Below are 17,283 nucleotides of genomic sequence, written 5' to 3'. Positions count from 1 at the left end.
GGACCATTAAAAACATTAATATTCACTTACTGGCTGCAAAGTCTGTTAGCCAACGTGTTCCACTGTTTCACACAGTGAAAATTTTAAGCATTTGCTACAAAATTATATATCTCATTATACGTCGATTACATTAGTGCAGAATTGACATTTAATTACTGCTTTTGAAATTGGGCTGCACTCAGGCATGGCTGATTTGGGATGCTGGACCCATATTGTACTGAATTGTCTCCCAATGGAACCCACAAAGAATAGCAAGATTACTTATATAGCCAGACGGGAAATGGGAAGAATGGTTGGGGGTGAGAATAGGGAGGAAGATCTGGGAATTACTCATCCCCTCTACGTGCACTGATTCCTCTCAACTCCACCTGTGTCATTCATGGAAGCTGAGCGGAATGGGTTAATTTTTTTCCTTTTATCAAGACCACATTCTCATTCACTTTCCACTGCAATACTTTGACCAGCAGGACAAGGTTTGTAGGTTGCAATAAACACCAGCCTCTGCCAGTAGAGCTAAAGGAGCCTCTTTGTTAGCTGTTACGATTCTAGGTCTTATATCATCTTATACAGGGCTTCGATCACAAGAGGACAACTTAATCCCATTCACTAACTTATGTGTAGGCATACACTTTATATACTTACCATTTACGTTATGTATGTGACTGAAGTTTATTTGTCTAGTATAGGAGTGTGGGGCAGGGTTTCACAGTAGCAGTGGGGTTTTGCACAATGTGTCCATTTAATGTTACTGTCCACTTGCTGTCTCTGATATTTAATGCAAAAATCTCACGGACTAATATTCTGTTTAACCACAAGGTGGAAGAACTGCTTTACTTATGATGCCATCTTGGTTAACTCGCATGAAATATGCATGCACTTTAGGCATGTATCATTATTGTTATTATTTAATAGTTCTGTTACAGTAGCACCCAGAGGCTCCATTCAGGATCAGAACCCCCTGGTGCTAAATGCTGTACAAATATAGTCCACCATCCTGCAAGTAGCTCCATGCACATGGATCCCTGTGCCATACAGAGCCTCATTGACTTCAACCAGGCTTCCCACAGGGATCTGTCTACATGGAGCTCCTTGCAAGACTGGGACCTTAGACACAGAGTCTCTAATTAATCAATTGGTTAATATACAAGATTGATCAAATCCAGTGGCAAAAATACTACTCCTGTGAGTTTACAAGTCACACTAAAGACATTTCCAAGATAAAGGGAGCTTGAGAAACTGCTCTGCTGTTCCTTAGTAGACTAAATACAAATCTCCAATTCAGAAATGGAAAAAAAAAACCCGCACAAAGTGCTTGCAATCGAAAGAGTTATTTTAATAGAATCTAAGAATTTTAAAGACTTAGGAAAACATTTCTATGCTTACTGGATTTTGTACAAACATGAAAAATAAAATAAAATCCTAACTTCACTTGTGACTCTAAGCCATTTGTTAGTGCCCCTTTAATCAAATGGAGGATGAAATCCTGACCCCATTGAAGTCAATGGTAAAAATCCCAATGACTTCAATGGGGCCAGAATTTCACCTGGAGTCTTTAGTCAGGAGATGCTGTTCCCCAGCCTACATATGTATCTTGAAGTTGTGTGCCAAGAGGTACATAGCGCTCCTCAGTGGCACATGGATGTTGACAAATATGTTCATAGATGCAAAAAAAGGTAAACTGTGACAGCTTCTTAATAAACCTGCAGTGGGAGATTCATTTACATAGTAATTACTTGGTAAATATAGCCAGTGCTGACACATCATGTTAAATGGAGTACTAGTCTTTCTCTCCCCCAAGATACACACAAACTAAAACATTTTCAGTGACTAAGTCATCTGGGTGCTTAATGAAGGAGATAATTTTTAAATTTAATTTCCCTATAGCCCATCTGATTTCCAATTCAAGCGACTACTTTCTAAATGATGGTACTTTCACTTTCTATGGGATACGGTATTATCTTTACTTCCTTCCCTAAACAGAAATAAACCCGAGATGCAAAATGTGGATGCAGATTTCCAACAGCCCAAAGTTCTTGGGAGATATCAGATCTGGGGATATGTGCCAAAATTTTCAAACTTGGGTGTGTCAACTGTGGCACCTAAATCCCAATGTAGGTGTAGTGGCCCTACGGATTTTAAAAATAATTGGTTTCGCTTTCCCTTCAGGCCTGAGTCTGATATTTTATTGAGCAGAGGGATTTTCAATGTCATCACCAGGACATGAGAGCTTAGGGTACGTCTACACTACGGGATTATTCCGAATGTGCATAAACCGGTTTTGTAAAACAGAATTTATAAAATCGGGTGGAGCGCAGCCATACTAAGCACATTAAATCGGTGGTGTGCGTCCATGGTCCGTGGCTAGCGTCGATTTCTGGAGCGTTGCACTGTGGGTAGCTATTCCCTAGCTATCCCATAGTTCCCGCAGCCTCCCCCGCCCCTTGGAACTTCCGGGTTGAGATCCCAGTGCCTGATGGGGCAAAAATCATTGTCGCGGGTGGTTCTGGGTAAATGTCGTCAGTCACTCCTTCGTCTGGGAAAGCAACGGCAGACAAGCATTTCGCGCCTTTTTCCCCTGGATTGCCCTGGCAGATGCCATAGCATGGCAATCATGGAGCTTGTTTTGCCGTTTGTGACTCTCACCGTATGTGTACTAGATGCCGCTCACAGAGGCGATTCAGCAGCGCTACACAGAAGCATGCTTTTGCTTTTGCATGACAGCAGAGATGGTTACTAGCCATATTGCACCATCCAAATCCTTCCATAAATTGGAACTGAGGATGATCATGGCTACCAGTCCTTTTGTACCATTTGCTGCTAGTGCCCCTGGCCAATCAGCCAGGGGCGCAAAAGCCAAGATTGGTTACTAGCCATATTGCACCTTCCATCGTTTTGTACCATTAGCTGCTGTCATAAGTGCCCCTGGCCGATCAGCCAGGGGCGCAAAAGCAAAAATTGGGAATGACTCCCTGAGTCAATCCCTCCTTTTTGGTATCTAAAAATAGAATCAGTGCTGCCTAATATAGGCAAGTGTGCTAGAGAACCACCGTATCATAGAACCAGAGAGCACAGCTGCTCTGTGTCAGAGCCTGCAGAAATTATTATCTGTATGCTATTCACAGGGGGTGCTCCTGTAACAACCCCACCTGTTGATTCCGTTCTTCCCCCAGCCTTTCTTGGCTACCGTAGCATTGTCCCCCCACTTGTGTGATGAATTAATAAAGAATGCAGGAATAAGACACACTGACTTGTTAGTGAGAAATGAGTGGAAGGCAGCCTCCAGCTGCTATGATAGTCCAGACAGGACATTAAGCAGTGTGTAGGAGAGAAGCCCAGCATCCCACTGCTAGTCCAGGGGCAACTGAATCTTTTCTTTACACATGAAGGGTGGGGGCTGATGAAGCTCAGCCCCCTGTTGCTATGATGAGGATGGTTACCAGCCATATTGCACCATCCATCCACCAGAAAAAATTAGGGCCAATAGGCTGATGACGAGGACGGTTACCAGTCCTTTTGTACCATCAGCTGAGGCTGATGATGAGGATGGATTTCCATCGTATTGTACCATCAGCCGCCCATGGCGGGGGGGGGGGGAGCAAGGATGTTGGTGTTGAGTGCTGCACTATCGCGTCTATCTGCAGCATTCAGTAAAGATAGGGTGACATGTAAAAGAGTCAGAGGATTGTTTTACCTTTCGCTTCTGGGGGTGGGTGGGGGGTGGGTGAGTAGATTGCCAAGCTATGCCCTGACCCACGGACACTGTGTTTGACCCTAGAAGCATTTGGAGCTCAGCCAAGAATGCAAATAATTTTCGGAGGCTGCAGGAACTGTGGGATAGCTTCAGTCCTCCAGTCCATGCGCATCCATTTGATTCTTTGGCTTTCCGTTACGCTTGTCACGCTGCAGTGCGCTGAGTCCCTGCTATGGCGTCTGTCTGGAGATTTTTAAAAAAGGATTCTGAATTTCATCTTCTGTAACGGAGCGCTGATAGAACGGATTTGCCTGCCCTTACAGCGATCACATCCGCATGGTCCATGCGGGAGCTCTTTTTTTATTTTGATTTCGGACTGCATCGCCACCCGTGCTGATCGGAGCTCCACGCTGGGCAAACAGGAAATATTCAAAAGTTCGCGGGGCTTTTCCTGTTTACCTGACCACTGCATCCGAGTTCAGATTGCGGTCCAGAGCGGTCACTGGTGCACTGTGGGATAGCTCCCGGAGGCCAATACCGTCGATCAGCGTCCACACTAACCCTAATCCGATATGTTAATACCGATACTAGCGTTACTCTTCTCGTTAGGGAGGAGTACAGAAACCGGTTTAAAGAGCCATTAAAATCGATATAAGGTGCCTCCTAGTGTGGACGGTTTTGGCGTTAAATCGGTTTTACGCTCCTAAAACCGATTTAAACGCCTAGTGTAGACCAGGCTTTAGACCCATGAGCCTGTGTAACTGTGCATCAGATGTTCTGAACTCTGGACTACGTTTACGACTCAGACCACTATTTCTCCAATTTTATTACACAGGCTCCTGGCACTTTACTTCACTGCATGTACTCAGTGCTTAATTTGTGCCAGGGCTGAGCCCTGGCCCCGCTTTCATTATAACTTAAGCCCTGCATGTATTTATGCCGCTACTCACATAATAATGTGTGAATGATACTTTATAATACTATATTTTGGTTTGACTTTGTTCTTATCTGGAAATATTACCACTCTACTCTTTTATAAGGTGGTCAATTACCTGGCTCTCATTACAACACATCCCTTCTAATAATATATGCCTTGTTCACATATAAGACCAAAGGCAAAATCCTGATCCCATTGAAGTCAGTGACAAAATTCCCATTGACTTCAACGGGGCCAAGATTTTGTCCCAAATCTTCAAATATGGCCTCCAGATTACTCATTGAGGTAACAATTCTAGTACAAGTTTTAACAAAAGAAATCTCTGTAATAAACCTGACATTTATTTGCTAAAATGCGCTCACAGAGGATCAGTTATAAACAAATTATGCTGATCACCTGAGGCCATGCAGAAATTTCCTCCCCATCAAATAAAAACTCAATTAGGTGCATTGTGGTGCGGGGGTGGGGCAGAGATGAGGGAGGATTGCATCTTTCTCTGAAGCATCTGGTTCCTCCCACTGTCAGCAACAGGATTCCATGACAGCACCTAACATGTCAGTCACTGTGAACCAACAGGCTATGACGGGATGGGCAAACTATGGCCCGCGGGCTGGATCCGGCCCATCAGGGCTTTGGATTGGGCCCGTGGGATTGCCACCCCTGTGGCACCGCAGGCCCCGCGCCGCTCCTGGAAGCGGGCAGCAACACGTCCCTGCGGCCCCTGGGAGACAGGGGGGCAGAGGGTTCCATGCACTGCCCTCGCCTGTGGGTACGTCCCCCCACAGCTCCAATTGGCCAGGAACGGGGAACCGCGGGAAATGGGAGCTTTGGGGGAGCCCTCTGCCTCCCCATCCCCCGGGGCTGCAGGGACGTGGTGCCGGCCACTTCCGGTGCGGTGCGACATTGGGGCAGGGCAGGCAGGCAGACAGGAAGACTGTCCTGGCCCCGGTGCGCTCCGCTGCCACCCCGGAGCCTCTCCAGGTAAGTGGTGCTGGGCCACAGCCTGCACCCCAAATCCCTCCTGCACCCCGCACCCCAACCCCCTGCTGCACCCTGCACCCCTCCTGCACCCCTACCCCCTGCGCTGAGCCCCGTCACACTCCTTCTGCACCCCAACCCCCTGCCTTGAGCCCCCTGCCACACCCCACACCCCTCCTTCACCCCAACCCCCTGCCCTGAGCACCCTGCCACACCCCTTCTGCACCCCAACCCCTGATGCACCCCTCCTGCATCCCAACCCCCTGTCCTGATCCCCCTGCTGCACCCTGCACCTATCCTGCACCCCACCCACCACCACGCCCCACACCCCTCCTGCATCCCACCCCCCTGCCCTGAGCCCCCTTGTACACCTGCACCCCTTCTGTGCCCCAACCCCTTGCCCTGAGCCCCTTCCTGCACACCGCACCCCCTCCCACCCCCCGCACCCCACCCCCCTGCCCCAGCCCTACATTCATGGCCCTGCATGCAATTTCCCCACACAGATGTGGTCCTCGGGCTAAAAAGTTTGCCCACCCCTGGGCTATGACAAAAAATGTCAGTCATTGTGAACCAGCTGGCTAATATTCCAACAAGATTATAAAGCCCAAAGAATGGTACCAATAACTGCAGGGAGGGATATATTTTGCTCTACTTCTGACCAAAGCAGGGCTGAGTTATTTTAAAACACCCAAATTCTTGATTTGGCTACAGCTTTACGTATGTTCTCTTTCTTTGATTTCAAAAACACATTTGCTTCTTGCAGTCACCATAACAACTTTGTGCGCATAAAGAAATACAAGAAAACTTTTTTTTCCTTTAGAGAAATGTCCTTTTTCATTGGCTTATTTGACTCATTTTATTATGGCCTTTCTGAGTGGATTTTGTAAAGGATGACAGGTCTCAAGTTCAAATCCACATCAGGCTCTCTCAGTACAACACTCTCAGGGACTGAAATTTCTTTATATTTTTATTTTCAGAGCGATGGCCCAGAACCAGTGCTTGTAAAAAATGTACTGGTCTTGAAAACATTTGTACCAGTCTTCCCTAAATGTCTGTAGCCCTGGCAGGTCACAAGATTCACATCATTCTGATGATCTTGTTCTCCAAATACACTTAATTCCTAACGTGATTTTAGTAACAGCTGTCTTGAAATCATCAAACCCCAGAAATAATTGCTTCATGCCTTTTGAGAGCCTGGAATCCCAGTTAATGGTATAAAGCATTAATCTTTAACTCTGACGTTTCTTGAGATATCAGCTAAAACCCATTTTGTGCTTAAAACACACACGTTTGGAATTGAAATTGGGAGAGGGCAAAGCAAGAAGGTAATAAGAATGATGTGACTTCAAGGGCAGATGGTTTTCAAAATATTGGACATTAAATTGTAACTGAGCTCTTCAGTCTGGCAGGTTTATTTTGACATTAGTCCAGGACTGAATATAAAACTAGAACTTGGACCAGGGCCTACAGCTCCTCAACCTTTTATCTATCAAATCTGTATTGGGGCATGAATGTCAAAAACCCGGGCATTCAATTCCATGTGCATAAGTACATGCTTAATTTGTACATGAAGTTACTGCTGTTGTGCACATAAACCGGGTATCTGTGCACACAGCCATTTGTGTGTCCAACGATGCTTGCAGTTGTAATAATTGTGCACGCAAATTAAGCATGCAATTGCATGTATACTTCTGTATGCATACAGTACTTGAAAAGCAGGCTCTATTTGTAAAATTACATTGTTGACCCTTAAAGTAAGCCACCAATTCAGTGTGCTGTTTATCCTAAGGATCTTTGCATCTTACAAAGTAGTTCCTTCAATCTTGCACTTCTTGTCTCGTGACAATATCAACATTTAAATCAAAACTGTCTGGAAATCATTCTTTTAGCAACCGTGCTCTTTTGATTTGGAATTCTGCGTAGCAGCAGAAATTCATCAAGCAAATTCCCTTTCTGGTTTTAAAACCAAAGCTGAAACCGGACCTGTTTTATTTGGTACAGAATGAATGAGCTTCAATGTGATTTGATTTTTATCATATTTCATTTGAACTTTTACATCTCCCAGGGGATCCTTGTGAGCAAAAAGCTTCATCAATAAAAACTGTATTGAATTTCCAGTCTCGGTCTGACTTTTAAAAGTTATTTGATAATTTTTTGACCATGAAATCTTATCTCCATCGTACACCAATATGTGGAAGGTGACTGCAGATGTTTAGTAATGGACCTAGATGTCTCTGTAGGGTTTTTCTAATGGGTTTTCCTTTCCCTTATTAAAACGGGATAGGTTGTATTACTAACCCATAAACAGTTCTTTTGCATTCTGGCTCGTGGGCAATCCCTGAGATGCTATTGATATTTCCACTATTCCCTGACTTCAGTTTTGTTTTGAATGGTTCTGTTAACATCAAATTAATTGTAAGTTGTTTAATTGACATCCCCCCAAAAGCTGCTATAATTTGAGTAGAGCAGATGGTGTTCGTAGTCGCTTAGGAGACTTAGGTTATTAGAATTTTTATACTGACTCCATAAGAAGTTGGGTCCCTCTGCCTTCGATATGATTCTTCTGGTAATTTTTGGTGGAACAGTGACTTCGAGCAACTGGCTAGATTAATCACAGACATGAATTCCAGATGGATATCCCACGAGATATCTTAACACTTGCTTTTCTACTTAAAACTCATATTGTGGATGCGGATTAAGTATAAATTTTTCACCAAGTCTGCTCCATTTTTTAAGTCACCTTTTAATGACTACTTATTTCCATATCTCAGAGTGGGCTCCTATGAGTGCCAATGGACTTACAACATAGGTCTGACCATGCTCCCACTGCAGTCAATGGCAAAAATCCTACTGATTTCAGCTGGAGCTGGATCAAGTGCCCAGAGTGGTATCCTTCCCACTTGTGGGTATAGATGGATTATGCCCCTCTGATGCCTAACCAGAAACATCATTTGAAGGTGGTCTAACCAACAATTTACTTTGGAGTCATATTTGGAAAGATTTATTTTCCTGTTGCTGCAAGAGATCAGCTAAGCAAATAAATCAGAATCTAGACGTTGATCTATACAGTTTCACACTGGCACAAGAATGTTAAAAATCCTCTTTGAACTTAATAGAGCTAGGACACTGGCCATTTGAAACGTTCAGGAGACAAGTCTGCTGTGTCCCCGGAAAAGTTAACACTCTGAGTTTTACAGACATTATCAAGTGGCGGAGAGATTTTCATGGTACATTTTCAGTACTGTGGCTTTTCTTGAACTTTTTTGCCTCCCATCAGTTAAGGGATTCAGCTGTTCAGCGAAAATATCAAGTTTCTTGGCACAATAGGTATTAGTTAGTGCACCAGATGACTCTTCCAAGCTGCATTACTTTACATGGGAGGACTCTCATTCAATTTTTAAAAAAGTACTTTAACATAGAAGGTTATATCATATATCAGATATGAATAGTGGGAAGGAGCTTTCAACACCATGGCTTTGTGCCTGTTCTCCTTGGTATCCTGGTATGAGAACATGGGCAGGCCAACAAGTGGTAAAATACTTAGGCTATTAATATGCAAATCCCTGAAGAACCCAGGCTCTTGTGCATAATGATTATTGTTGCACATGTTGCCGTTGCCTATTTGCCTCCATAAGAGAATGAGACTTACAGGTCCAAATTCAGAGTGAGGTGCATGCTGCTATGTGTCAGGCTGCCTCACACTCCATTACCAACACATACATGAGTGTAAGGGAATTTAAGTCAGTGTAACTGAGGAACTGGAAGGTATAAGTCACATCCTCCGGTTAGTTGCTTTTCTTGCTATATTCTTCTCTTCTTGCCTTTCAGCATGTGAGTGAAACGGGTTGAGACTCTTTTACACTCAGCTACCTGCAGCAGGCAGAATTCAGAGGTGATGTGTGAGGACACAAGGGTGTAATTTACATTTTGGAAAGTGGGAGTGCATCCCGCAAATCATTATGTTTAAGGGAATCGAAGTATGTGTACAGGACTGTAGGAGGTGTTTAAATTGGTGTAACATGGTTACATCAACTTAGACTCCTCTAGACTGATCCCTGAATTTGTCCTGCTGTCTGAAGGACACCATTCTGATGTAAACGTTTCACACAATGACTATGGCTCAAATCTTGGTCATACTGAAGTCAATGGGAAATTTGCCATTGATTTCAGTGGGATCACAATTTGGCCCCCTAGCCTCACTATTCAAGGCCCCTTAAAAGAATTAGTGTATTAAGAATGCTCAAGTTATTGTATCTTCTGAATTACAGGTGACATTTGTAAACAGCTTGCAATCTAGGATGCAATCTGCATGTTTTGTGAATGATGTCCAGTTTAGCATGAGCAAAAAGACCTCTGCAAACTTGCTTGCCATGGCCCTTCCCAGCAGCCAGCTAGGAAGCCAGAAGACAAACCAGCAACCCCACTGTGACAGGTTGGATCACAGAACCCCCCCCGGGATCTGCCACCCGATGTGCCAAGACTACTTCTACCCCTGCCTTCCCTGCCAGCGCGGGACCCCAGCACCCTGTCTTGCTGAGCCAGACACTCCTGTCTGCTCCAACAAAGACCCAGGGTCTGAATTACTTGCCCCAAAGCTGCAGGTTTACCTGAAAGCAGATAACAGAAGTGTTCCTGTCTTTAACACTCAGATGCCCAACTCCCAATGGGGTCTAAACCCAAATAAATTCATTTTACCCTGTATAAAGCTTATACAGGGTAAACTCATAAATTGTTCACCCTCTATAACACTGATAGAGAGAGATGCACAGTTGTTTGCTCCCCCAGGTATTAATACATACTCTGAGTTAATTAATAAGTAAAAAGTGATTTTATTGAATACAGAAAGTAGGATTTAAGCGGTTCCAAGTAGTAACAGACAGAACAAAGTAAGTCACCAAGCAAAATAAAATAAAATGCGCAAATCTATGTCTAATCAAACTGAATACAGATAAGATCCTCACCAGTTCCAGAATGCTCCCTTTTACAGACTAATTTCCTTTTAGCCTGGGTCCAGCAATCACTCACACCCCTTGCACACTGTCCTTTGTTCCAGTTTCTTTCAAGCATCCTGGGGGGTGGAGAGGCTCTCTCTTTAGTCATCTGAAGACCAAATGGAGGGGTCTCCCAGAGGTTTAAATAGACTTTCTCTTGTGGGTGGATACCCCCTCCTCACTCCTATGCAAAGGCCAGCTCCAAGATGGAGTTTAGGAGTCACCTGGGCAAGACACATGTCCATGTATGACTCACAGTTTTTACAGGTAGCATCCATTGCTTACATGCTACCTTGAACATCCTCAAGTAGCCTTCTTATGTGGATTGGAGCATTCCAAGATCCATTGTCCTTTACGTGTTTCTTGATTAGGTACTTAATTTCAACATTCCTTTCTCCAGAAACTGACCAAATGCTCTACTAAGGTTATTTAGAAATCAAGCCAGTAGACAGCCAACATTCATAACATTCATAACTTCGAATACAAAAATGATACATGCACACAAATAGGATTAATACATTCAGTAGATCATAACCTTTACGGAGAAATGTTACATGGCATTTGTAGCATAAAACACATTCTAAGCATATGTCCATAAAGCCTTATGGGAGATACCGTCACCACATTCCATTCGGGGAGCACACCACTTTCTACTGACATTTTCATCATGGCTATTATGTACGGAGCAGTGGATTCTATCACTGGCATACGTTATCACAGTCTAAGGTCCTATGGCAGCCACATACGAAAGCAATCTTCATATAAAATACTTGGCAGGATCAACTCCTTCCATTGGTTTATCATGGGATTTGTTTTTAATCACCAGGAAAAGCCCAGGGTACCTGTTATTAGAGATTTGGTTAGCTAGTCAGTTATACCAGCATAAATATATTGATTTCAGAGGTATTCTCAGTGTAACAGAGAGCAGAATTTGACCCTCAGCTCAATGACATCTTAGGACACACCAGACCAACAACCTTGCCCATCATTCTGAGAGTTTTTATCCAGGCACAGTAAATAAGCATACCAAAACCTAACACGGCTGAAGTGTCTGCTGTGACATTTGGGACTGAGGGGAAATACTGCCTTTCTCGTCTCCACAGGTGTTAAGCTGACCTTAGTTCGATAACTGGTTACACTGTTTTTAACATGATCTTTTCCACTGTGAGTGGAGCCAGACAACAGCTAAGGTGAGTTTAAAGACAAGGCTAGGTATGAGAGAGGGTTCTTCTTTCCCCACCCTACCCCCTTTCTATTTATCTTCTTAAGTTTGAAAAGGGGGAGTTTAGTGCTCATGAGAGATGCCAAACTGACAGTCCTGGGTGTTGACCCCTTCCATCCATAGAAGAGGTACAACTACAAGCACCAGCAGTGAAAGTTTCCTCCAGTCAATGTTGCTCAACCCTGACCTGAAGGAACCAGGCCTGTGGAAGGCTCAGAGTGGAATGTGAGTCTCCATGGCCCATTTAGACCTTGACCTTTCTTCTCAGAGTGCCAACAAGGAAACCAACCATGATGATACTTTTTAGTAATGTGGATATCTATCCACTAGGAGCTAAACTGAGACCCACCAACTCTCTTCACATGGGCCACGGCGCAACCATCAGCTGGAAATGACTTTCAAACCCTGCTGACCAGCACTAGATTTGAACAAGTGATCCGGAAGGAAAGGCGCACTATTCTATTAGCAATCCCTCAAGCCATGTATTCCTATTTCCTTTTCTAGTTCACTACAGAAAGGAAGAATCCAGCATTGTGAGCCTCTTCCCGAGATGAGTTTGATTTTGGGGGGAATATTAGGCCTGATTCTCCTCTCACTTACACTTTTATTACACCAGTGCAACTCCATTGACTTAAAAAAAGTCACACCTATTTTACACCAGTCAAGGGAGTAAAAAGTCAGCCCCCCCTTCTCTTTTTATATTGGTGTTTACTCACTATTTGCTTGCTTGCTTTCCTTCTTTAAGAAATTATCAATTAACTCTCACACAGGCTTTCAATTTAAAAGGTCAAGTGAAACAAAGCAACTAAACCAGCTTCCTAATTAAAATCAATCTTGTCCTGCAGCGTAAACCTTGCTGTGTATTTTATCAATGCAAACCACAGCAAACAGTCAACATACCTCACCACTGATTAAAAAACAAAGGTGATCTCTGCACAATTTGCCCATCCCTTAAGAGCTTAAGCCTTATAAATTATTTGTTGGGTCAGCTAAAATTAGCTACATAGGCAGAAGGATGGATAAGGTCTCATTAATCTGTATTGTAACTCCAGTAATTTCAACAAATAGATCCCGCTATGTTTACATTTAATAAAGTCCTGATGCTCCCTCTAATAAATGGTTTTTTTACAGGTGATTTCTTAGGCACAACTGTGCCTTGAAGCGGCCAGTGAGGTGAATGGGAGATGTATATTCCTTATAGGAATCCCAGGAGACTTCCAACAGCTGCTTGCCTAATCAAAGCTAGTGCGGTGTATGGTCTAAATTCAGCTCAGGTATCAGTCACCCAGTGAGTCTGCTATGTCGCTATAAACCACCTTCTATTTTCTGCCTATTACCAATTGTTGATGGCCGTCTGTGCACTTTATCAAATTACATCATTTACTAAATCAGAAACACTTTCATAAGAAGCACAATTTATTTATTCTTAATGATTACAGCTCAAATTTAGCTCCAAAGAGTGACCTCTTTCATTTCTGTGGTTAGTGCTGCACCTCTATAACATTACTAGCAGCCAAGGAGCACACATATACACCTCGTTCCTCCCTTCCTTAGATAACGTACAGTATTCCTTATAAATGATTTGATATTCTTATTGCCTTTCCTGTTTAAGGGGGTGCACAAAACACTCATTATCTGCAAATACCCAATATCTCCTAACCCAAGAAGAATAGGTTTCTGAGCGCTTTGAAGAACGGTGTTGACAAAACCAGAGGGATGGCAATTGTATTAGTAATGATAAAACTTTTCCTTTCTATAGTGCTTTTGATCTGTGGATCTCAAAGTGATTTACAGACATTAAGTAATTACACCTCCTAACAGCAAAGAGCATAAAGTAGGTGTTATTATATGTGCTTTATTCATGGATAAACCAAGACACAACAAGGTTACGTGATTTTCCCAAGTTACAGAGCTGGAAATAGAAATCAGGAGTTCTAATTCCCACACCTCTGCTCTAGCCTCTAGACAATTCTCTCTGCACTTGCTTCTGTATTAGAAAGTTCACATTTATTTGCCTGACTAATTGGGAATCACTGTTTTTAATTTTAAAATACTGTGGTGATCTCAGCAGCATTTTTGAAGGAAGGGGTCGGGTGTAGGGTCAATGTGAGAAATGGTTTCTCTTGCATTACTGTATGCGTAGTGAGGTAAGTTTTCCCCACTCTGAAGCCAAGGAATGAGAAAATGAAATGGTGGAGCTGAATAACATTTTAGCACCAGTGGCAAAGAGTTCTGTGGCACCTTATAGACTAACAAACGTATTGGAGCATGAGCTTTCGTGGGTGAATACCCACTTGATCCAACTAAGTGGATATTCACCCATGAAAGCTCATGCTCCAATACGTCTGTTAGTCTATAAGGTGCCACAGAACTCTTTGCCGCTTTTACAGATCCAGACTAACACGGCTACCCCTCTGATTTTAGCACCAGTGCTTTACTTCTGGTAATGAAGAACCAGAAGCACCAGCAGGCCAGAATGGGATATGTTCTTCATAGAAAAGCTGGCAACATCATATGCACTTTTACAAAGGGTGACTGGGAAAAGGCGAAGTCCAGAATAAGTATCTATATTAAGACTTTACACATTATGGACTGGGTTCTCTAGTTAGATTTGGGCCCTTTGTAGTCACAGGAGAGAATCTCGTCTTAGGTCATTACCCACCCTGGAAAAGGGAAGGTAGCATCATCTATGCTTCAGACTCTTTGTGTGGCAACTGAAGTTCAAAGATCAGAGACAATAGTAATACTTTGCACAGGTTACTATTATTGGTGTGGCATGAGCAATGTACTAGCTCAGTGGTTTGAGCATTGGCCTGCTAAACCCAGGGTTGTAAATTCAATCCTTGAGGGGGCCACTTAGGGATCTGGGGCAAAAATCAGTACTTGGTCCTGCTAGTGAAGGCAAGGGGCTGGACTCAATGACCTTTCAAGGTCCCTTCCAGTTCTAGGAGATAGGTATATCTCCAATTATTATTATATTATACTAGGCACTTGGTTCTGTTCTCTCATCTAGTCCTTTTTTTCCAATAATCTCTGAACATTACAAACACTAATTAAACCTCCCAACCCATTCTGAGATGTGTCAGTATCATTATGTCCATTTAACAGATAGTGGAACTAAAGCACAGAGTGGTAAAATGACTTGCCCATGGTCACACAATGAGACTGTGGCAGAACAGTGACTACAACTCAGGTCTCCTGGCTCTGAGGCCTGTGTTGTAGCCACAAGACCGAGGACATTGCAAAGCCCAGCAGACATAGAGAAAGAGGTGATCTTTATTAGCTATGAGACTGAGCTGCAAAATTTTGGTTGGGATCTGAACTTCGCCCAAAGTTGGTGCTTGAATACAGGGATTCAGTATGGGATCCTCTGTACTCTTTGGGTATGTCTACATTGCAATTAAAAACCCATGGCTGGCCTGTGCCAGCTGACTCCGGCTCACAGTGCTTGAGCTATGGGAGTGTTTAATTGTGGTGTAGATTTTAGCTCGGGCTGCAGCACAAGCCTGAATGTCTATACCACAATTAAACAGCTCTGCAAGCCCGAGCCAGCTGGCACAGGCCAGCTGTGGGTTTTTAAATGCAGTGTAGACATACCCTCTAAAGTGGAATGGTTCATGGAACAGAGGGATCTTAAAGAGGTTTTTGGAGGAGGAGGAAGCTGGGTAGGGTAAACATCAATGGAGAGGTTTGCAGTAAGCCTAAGGGACAGCGTGGAAGTAGGAGACAAGCTGGAAGCTTGCCAAGGAGACAAATGGAATGATCAAGAGAGAAACTAGAGCATAGAGCGTGGGATGAGATGTAGGCAGACATGAGAGGAAAGATATAGGGATGGCCAGAGTTGTGCAAGACTTTGAAAATGAGGATGAGAAGTTTTGAGCTTCATCTGGAAGGAGAGTGGCAGGCACTGAAGGGATTAGAGAAGCAGGAAGACATGGTCAAAGCATCTAGCCATAGTAAGTTGCCTGGGGCCTGGAAAAAATGGTATCTTTTCAGTTCAGTTGATTTAAAGCAGAGGATGTTAGAACACAGAGGATTTTCCTATCCAGTTATTAGTCCCTGTTCAATAAGGCACTTCAGCATGTGTCAGACGTTAAACATGTGAACAGTCCCATTGAATCCAATGAGAATATTCACATGCTTAAAGGCAAGCACATGCTTATACTTTGCTGAGTTGAGACTTGGGCAGAACTGCCATGTGGCTTGGTGGAAAAGACCACATCTCCCGCAGTAAAGGACTTATTAAAAAAATCTAGAAAGAAGATACACAGTATATCTATTACAGAATGCATTAGTATGTGCTATATAATTTAATAACACTTCCTATAGCGAGGCAGGCCTGCCTATATGGAGTCATAGCCCTCTAACACTCTGCTGCTCCTTGCAGTATGCAGCATAAATTCACAACCCACATTGCAGACTACACTGTGGCTGAAATCATAGGGTGGGTTATTAAATCATTCCATCACACGCTCAGAGGGAATGGTACAACATACACAGAGATGAGATGTTTGCCAAGGAAAATAAGGGTGGTGCACTTATGAGCACATCCTGTGTATATTTCAGCCAGTTTTTAATACATCCTTTACTTTCAACCTCCAAGTATCAGATGGTAGTAAATTGCTAAGGTCCTAGTTCCAGCTGAGCACAACTGGGGGTGGAATGTCTTCTTTTGGAAACTGCTGGTACATGATCTGTTATGTCTGCTTCAAAACCTTTAGGGACAGCTGCAGAAACTTGCAAGTGTAGCTGGTATTCTGACCTATGGATTCAAAGCATGATGGTTCATGAATCAAATTGCCAGAAGGGCTTCATATGCCATAACAGGGAAAGAAGAGGACCCTGAAAACTAAAAATTCAACCAGTGGGAAAACAGATTTTTAAAAGAATACCGTAGTTTTACAGATTTGTAGGAAGCCAACAAAATATAGACCTTCATGAACATGTTCACACTTTTTTTGAATTCCTTTTTAAAAGAAATAGTTTTTAGCATGTTTTTATTGCCCCTAAGCCGATTGAAGGGCCTCATTACACGTTTTAAATTGTTTGGATGAAATAGGGCATAAATGTAAGGGGCAGGGATCAATCCTCCCATGCATCTGAGCTCAGGTATGGGGAAAGTGGGGTGGGCACCAATCTACCCCAACTTGACTCCAGTGTGTATTAGAGCATCATAGAAGGTGCCCTAAATTACATCCCTGGTGTAGATCCTTCACAGATCCTATGCCAGTGAAGGATTTGCATAGTAGGGCTCCACTATGCCCTCAATCCACCCCCTATGCTGGAGTGTATGTGGGGGGTGCTGGTGCAGGAACTAGGTCTGATGACTTTATACCCACCAGGGGGGTTATCTACTGGCAAATTAAGGCCAGAATCCAGTTCTTTTGAGCTAATTGAGAGACACAAAGGGGCAAGAGCATAATGCAACATCTGGCCCACCAGACTTTCAGAACTGCACACACAC

Source organism: Mauremys mutica, chromosome 7 (genome assembly GCF_020497125.1).
Source record: "Mauremys mutica isolate MM-2020 ecotype Southern chromosome 7, ASM2049712v1, whole genome shotgun sequence".
Taxonomy (NCBI): domain Eukaryota; kingdom Metazoa; phylum Chordata; order Testudines; family Geoemydidae; genus Mauremys; species Mauremys mutica.
The sequence above is the reverse complement of the archived record's forward strand: the minus strand, read 5'-3'. Positions refer to the sequence as shown.